This window comes from Salvelinus sp. IW2-2015, linkage group LG13, assembly GCF_002910315.2.
Source record: "Salvelinus sp. IW2-2015 linkage group LG13, ASM291031v2, whole genome shotgun sequence".
Taxonomy (NCBI): Eukaryota; Metazoa; Chordata; class Actinopteri; order Salmoniformes; family Salmonidae; genus Salvelinus; species Salvelinus sp. IW2-2015.
This window is the reverse complement of record NC_036853.1, coordinates 7,204,047-7,211,281: the sequence shown is the minus strand read 5'-3', so window position 1 is coordinate 7,211,281 and position 7,235 is coordinate 7,204,047. Positions and strand designations below refer to the sequence as shown.

At 46.1% G+C, this 7,235-nt stretch overlaps 1 pseudogene; it reads left to right on the top strand.

Annotated features, from left to right (window-relative positions):
* The window catches only part of LOC111971811 (inositol hexakisphosphate and diphosphoinositol-pentakisphosphate kinase 1-like), a 67,475-nt pseudogene that overhangs the window by 8,638 nt on the left and 51,602 nt on the right, over nucleotides 1–7,235 (top strand).

Below are 7,235 nucleotides of genomic sequence, written 5' to 3'. Positions count from 1 at the left end.
ATGTCGCTGTACAGTAAGCGTTATGTCGCTGTACAGTAAGCGTTATGTCGCTGTACAGTAAGCGTTATGTCGCTGTACAGTAAGCGTTATGTCGCACGTTACGCGCTGTACAGTAAGCACTTTGTCGCGCGTTACTCGCTGTACAGTAAGCATTATGTCGCGCGTTACGCGCTGTACAGTAAGCATTTTGTCGTGCTTTTCTCAAAGCTGTGAGTATTGTCCTGCTGTAGATGGCATCTGGGTCAAGGAGTGTTGGGGTATGGAGACTAGAGGGCTTAGGCTATTTCTGTGATGGGTGGCCGGCGGTGGGGAATGAGGTATTGTCATTTCTCGTCTGTACGTTCAGTCCACTCCAGACTATTGAACATAATGAACAGATTTGTTAAAGATTTAAGCAGTGGAGGCTATTTTTGAAAAAATATTTAAAAATAAATAATAATAATCACCTGTGCACAGTCTCGCTTCTGTCTCTGTGTTCTGATAGATAACTGTTAGGCTGTATGAAGTCTGTGTTCTGATAATACCTGTTAGGCTGTATGAAGTCTGTGTTCTGATAATAACTGTTAGCTGTATGAAGTCTCGTGTTTCCTGATAATAAACTGTTAGGCTGTATGAAGTCTGTGTTCTGATAGTAACTGTTAGGCTGTATGAAGTCTGTGTTCTGATAGATAACTGTTAGGCTGTATGAAGTCTGTGTTCTGATAATACCTGTTAGGCTGTATGAAGTCTGTGTTCTGATAGTAACTGTTAGGCTGTATGAAGTCTGGTTCTGATAGTAACTGTTAGGCTGTATGAAGTCTGTGTTCTGACTTAATACCTGTTAGGCTGTATGAAGTCTTGTCGTTTCTGATAGTAACTGTTAGGCTGTATGGAAGTCTGTGTTCTGGATATACCTGTTAGGCTGTATGAAGTCAGTGTTCTGATGGTAACTGTTAGTCTAAGTGACTAACTAGTCATGATGGCCCTACTTTGTTTTCACAGTGAACGCTTCTATGCTGCTGTCAATCAACACAAGTAAGTGGCTAGTGGCAGACAACAATACTCTGACTGTGCCGGTCTTTGCAGTCTTCTTCAATCCCTTTAAAATGAAACGCCCTTTAATGGACAGCATATGGCTCCTGTATTTGCACAGACGGTGTTCTGTGTCATTGGCAGTGGCAACCCGCCCCTAAAGTATGGTTGGATTATGGATTGTTTTAAATGCTCATAAAAATGAGGTAAATGTGTACATATGGTGGCAAGAACAAAGTATGTGAACCCTTTGGAAATACCTGATATCTGCATAAAAATTGGTCCTAAAACTTGATCTGATCTTCATCTAGGTCACAACAATAGACAAACAGTCTGCTTAAACTAATAACACACAAACAATGATACGTTTTCATGTCTTTATTGAACACACCGTGTAAACATTCACAGTGCAGGGTGGATTTAATAACTGGTTGACCCTCCTTTGGCAAAACCTCAACCAAAAAGTTTTCTGTATGTTGCGGATCAGACCTGCACAATGGACAGGAGGAATTTTGGACCATTCCTCTTTACAAAACTGTTTCAGTTCAGCAATATTCTTGGGTTGTCTGGTGTGATCCACCAGATCCACTTGCCACTGTATGAATATTTCAGATTGCAAGTTAACTGGCTAGTTGTGACATGTTAGCGAGCTATCCCGGTCAGATTGCATCTGCATGCTTGTTGCGTTCTCCCTGTCGTGCGTTCGTTCGTTCGTGAGCTGACTGCTCATTCTAAATGTATAATGTAATCCGTGTCAGCGTGAAGCTGTGTTCATTCGGGTTTTTGACATGCAGAAGTAAAATGGGTGTGTTTACTCTGCTGTTCAAATGCACAGATCACTTTATATGTCTTCTCAAACACAACTCCCGTAGTTTGAAGCTTGGTATATTTTATTCATGCTGTTGATAACTCCAACCACCTCACTCCCTTAGTATTCAACCAATCAGTGGGCCGTCATTGGGCCTGTTATCAGTGAGTGGGATAGTGAGTGCCTTTTCTGAGAGCTCAGTTGATGATCCCTAATCATAAACATTGGTGGAAGCAAGGCCTTTCTACAGGACACTGTCACAAAGGTTACTGTCTCAAAGGTTAAAAGCCTTTATTGGGTTTGTCACACTTTGTCTGGCACTGGGTCACCTCCACCACCCATACAGTGGTCGGTCGATGCCCGAGGGAGATGGGGACGTGTTTCTGTCAGCCATCTTGGAGGAGGAGGAGGGCGTCGAGGAGAGGGCGTCGGAGGAGGGCGTCGAGAGGAGGCGTCGGAGGAGGGCGTCGGAGGAGGAGGGCGTCGGAGGAGGAGGGCGTCGGAGGAGGAGGAGGGCTCGGAGGAGAGGAGTGGTCGGAGGAGGAGGAGTGTGGAGAGGGGGGCGTCGGAGGAGTAGGAGGAGTGCGTCGGAGGAGGAGGGCTCGTAGCGTCGGCAGAAGTAGTGCCTTTTAATGAAGGCTGAATCTTATAAAAATTGAGATGTTGAGGTAAAGGGATGAATGAAGCACAGCAAGGATTGGAGACAGAAAAAAAGATGGAGCTTGATGCGCAGGCATTAGGACAGGCGCGCATGAATCTAGGACAAGCTGGCATGAAACACTGTAGGCTATTACGGACAGGCAAACAAAAGACAGGCAATTAGGACAGAAACGGACACAAGCAGGCATTCGGAACAGAATACGGAACGCGCAGGCATTAGGGCAACGAGCGTGATCGACACATAACAGACACGCAGCAGGCATTAAGACACCGGGCATTAGGACAGAGCGCATTCAAGGACAACCGCGCGCCCAGGCATTAGGGCAGCAGAGCAACAACGGAACGCCGCAAGGCATCTAAGACAGACATCGTTAGAACACGAAACGGCAATAACGAACCACGGCATAATAGGGCAGTAAAACAACACGGAAACAGCCAGGCATCAAGTACACGGCATAGAGGAAACCAGCCCCGGAACCAGCTGCAGGACATTCAGGGACAGCAACAACGGGCAACGCAAGCCAGGCATAATAAGACAGGACCAACATAGGCCAGAAAACGGCAAAAATAACGCGCACAAGGCATTAGGGCAGACGGACGCGCAGGCAATTAAGACCAGGCTAATCAAGAGCACACAGAAACGGACGCCGCAGGCCAATAGGACAGACGGACCAACAAAAAAAAGACAAACAACGCGCATGGCACTTAAAAGACAGGCATATAGGACAGCAGGAACAACGCGCAGGCCATATAAAGGACAGGCAAATTAGACAGCAAAACACGGAACTACGTCGCAGGCATTAAAGAACAGTGGCAATTTAGGGAACAGATACACGCAAACGCGCATAGGCATCTTAGGGCACGACAGGTCACGCGCACAATAAAGGACAGCAACCGGACCAACGCCCGCAAGGCACTTAAGACACGACATTAGCGACAGCACGCCACGGACGCCGACAGGCCATTTACAGATCAGGCACCATAGGACAGAACGTACGCCAGGGCAATTAGAGCGGCAGTAAACGGATAACAGCCGCAGGCATATAAAGACAGGCAATAGGACACGAACGGACGCGCAGGCATTAAGCCCACAATGGCCATTCAGGAAGCCAGCAACCAACGGAAACAACCACGCGCAAGGCATACTGGGAGACAGGAACGCGCACAAGGCAACTAAGGACAGAACACGGACGTCGACTCAGGCATTAAGAACCAGGTCATATAGCGCAGCACCAAGCACCCACATACAAAACAACGCCTCAGGCATCTCAAGCGAACAGGCCATATAAAGGGCAACATAACGGACACGTCGCACGGCGGAACCTAATTTCTTTAAAGGGGCAATCTGCAGTTGCTACATCCTGTTTTTTTGGGTACTTTTTAAATGAATGATTTGAAGGGTATATCGTCATAATAGAATACAACAGTAATATCTACCAGATTGAAAGTCAACCATCATCACTAGTTGTTCAACCATCAACACTAGGTGTTAAACCATCATACATTAGCCATAAATGTGTGAAACTGAAGGGGCCGGCATTCCAGTACCACTATTCTCCTCATCCTCAACCCACCAGTCCTATCTCCCCCAGTGCTATCTCCCCCAGTCCCTCAAGGCCTGATAGCCTTACTGCTGTGTTTCTTCGAGCGCGGTGGTGTTGAGTGTCTTCACACTGTCGTTGTAGCTTATGTATTTATGAGTTTATCTCCCGTCCTCGGGTGTCCGAGATGGGCTTCCACTTGGTTTAGTGCAGCCTGTCRGTGTCAACGCCGTAGAGGAGAGTGATGAATTATGTTTGGGTAGTGTTACTAGTGTAGGCCTCTGCACCCAATACTTTTCTCTACCCTGTCCACCCCTGGCCCTCTTTCAACCCCCCCTGAAAGGAGGGCAGGCTATTCTGGGGACCGGTGTTACCCATGGTCACATGTTATGTGTGACAAAGTTGAGATATGTGTGGGCAGGATCTGTCTGAAAGAAGCATGTGGGTTTAGCTAGGGTGCTAGCATTCTATAGCATATCATGAAAGGAGTTGTTTTTGTTTCAAATCAGATCAATTTTTCATTTGTCACATGCTTATTAACAAAACGTGTAGACTAACAGTGCTTACTTACGGGGCCCTTCCCAACAATACAGAGAGGGGGAAAAAAAGAAAGTGAAGTAATATAAAAAATAACAACACAAGGAATAAATCCACAAATGTTTTGTATACGGAGTGTATTTAGCAGTCTTATGGCTTGGGGGTAGAAGCTGTTTAGGATCCTGTTGGTACCACTTATGAGACAGCCTAAAGGAAGGAGGTCAGAGACCTGGCAGTGTTGTACCAGGACAACAACCTTTCCCTCAACGTCAGCAAGACAAAGGAGCTGATCGTGGAAACGGAGGGCCGGACACTTTCAAAGCAGAATTACTTTGCTATTGTTCCTCAACTCTAGTGTGTGATACACCYTTTTATAGCTCTGAGTCTCTACTTTTATCCAATGTAAAAAACACAATTTAAAATGTTGCTACATAATACCGACTCGTGCCTGTCGGTCCCATATGATGCCCCGTCAATTTATTAATTCATTAAATTACTAACCAGCAAGTTAAACTTAGGGGTCGCGTTAACACAGATTTCTTTATTTTTCACGCAGGACAAAACAGAACCCTTAAGAAATCTCTTGCTGTGTATTTTAAGCGCAGATCTAAAATGCTTATTGTAATTTCTGCTCAGCATCAGCCATTCGGGTAATGACTGTTATTTAGAATTTCAGTGAGCTCATTGGCTTTGGGTGCTGACATGTAGTGTGTACATAGTCATTCTAGCTTTGTGTAAGACCAGTGGTAAATAATTTTGTAAAATAGAGAAGAGTAACGGCCCAAGGCATCTGCCCTGAGGGACACCGCACTGTACATATGTGACACGCTCGATTATAATCAGTCGGAAGTTGCAATGGCTAATTTGCATATAAATTAAATTAAATGTCTTTGTCCATTTAGATTGTGTGTTTTGCATTGAGGCTATGTGATTTCGGCTAGAGAATAAGGATGGACTAACTTTAACAAACGACTGTATATCACAGGACACAAAAGAAGGCCCATTTTAGTTATGCTCTTCACGGCATGTGGCCATAGCAACTCCAAACAGTGGTACGACACCCAGTAGATGAGTAGAGCCGAGTTAGAGAGATGAGGCAGCATTAGTAGACAGCATGCGCACTTCTTCACAGGCACTGAACTCAGTCTCTCAGGGTTGGTCTGTTTCTCAGTCTTTKTTTCTGTGTTGTCCTCTGTAGGTGTTGACTGGTGGTGAGACTGGAGGAACCTTTTGTGAACCAGTCATCTCATCGTCTTCAGCCTAGAGCGATGCCACTTTGCAGAATGAGACCCTTCTCCTGACACAGGGAGGGTACTCCTCCCCCAAACGTAGCAACCCGGACTCTCTACCTACCTACCTCACCCCTGACCCCCATTGCCTCACCCCTGAATAACCCATAAACCCTCCCCTCTAATTACTACCTCAACTCTCCTCTATGTAAACCTGCTGCTCTTAAACCGCTCTGTTCCCACCCTCCTGAGTATTACATTACATTCAACACACCAACAGGGGGAATTTAAAAAAGCATGGTCAGTGCCTACTCCCTGGTGTCCATTTTGTGCCCAGAGTGGAGTCATCAGTAGGGTGCTCTAAGCCTGTGTACTGGCACGCGACGGTGCTGCTGAACTTCTAGTGACGTCCCCACTCTGTGATGTCAGAGGCTGGKGGAGAGGGGCGGGACCAGAGTGGGAATCTCACGTTTGTGGTTGGCTGTGTCGATGAAGACCACCGAGGCTCAGAAGAAGGAGGAAGAATGAAGAACGAGGGAGAGATGCGAAAAGGAGAGGAGGAGGATGACGACAAGGATTATGACTCGGTGTGTACGTGGAAGCAGAAAAAAAACGAGTCTTTCATTGATTCCTTTGCTTCCTCACCTCCTTCTCAAACCGCATTTGAGGGGAAGAATCCAAGATCCCTCTCCTTGGACCTTCTCCTCCAATGCTTTTTGAAAAGGAGGAGAGATGACAGGACAGGAAAAATTGCCTTTGTCTTCACAAGTAATCTTATAACACATCATGTACATTAAATGACAAACGGTGATCTTTACATCCACCCCTCCCCTACTCTCTGGTTCCCCCAGCCTCCAGAGAGGCAGATCGTSGTGGGRATCTGCTCCATGATGAAGAAGTCCAAGTCCAAACCCATGACCCAGATCATGGAAAGGCTGTGTAAGTTTGAGTACATCACAGTGGTCATCTTCCCCGAGGAGATCATCCTCAACCAGCCCGTGGACAAATGGCCCCTGTGTGACTGCCTCGTCTCCTTCCACTCCAAAGGTACAAACCAACGTACGTATGTGGACCCACCGTACACTATTAAGTGCATCCGGTACTGGTTTTCTCACATGCATGCACATTGCACAGCTACAGATGAATACTGTATATGCCTGTAGTATACATGCATACACAATCTCTACATTAAGCATGCACAAAGGAAGGAAATACAGAATGCACACACACACACACACACACACAGTCCCGTCTGCCAGTGTTTAGCCGTAGTATGCGTCTGACCTGGTTTATGTTGGCCTGGTCTTAGAACAGAGTTCAGACAAATGTAATGTACATGGAAATGTATTTAGCATGTATACAGACCCATGGAACAATAATGTCATGTATTTAGCCTGTATACAGACCCTTGGAACAATAATGTCATGTATTTAGCCTGTATACAGACCC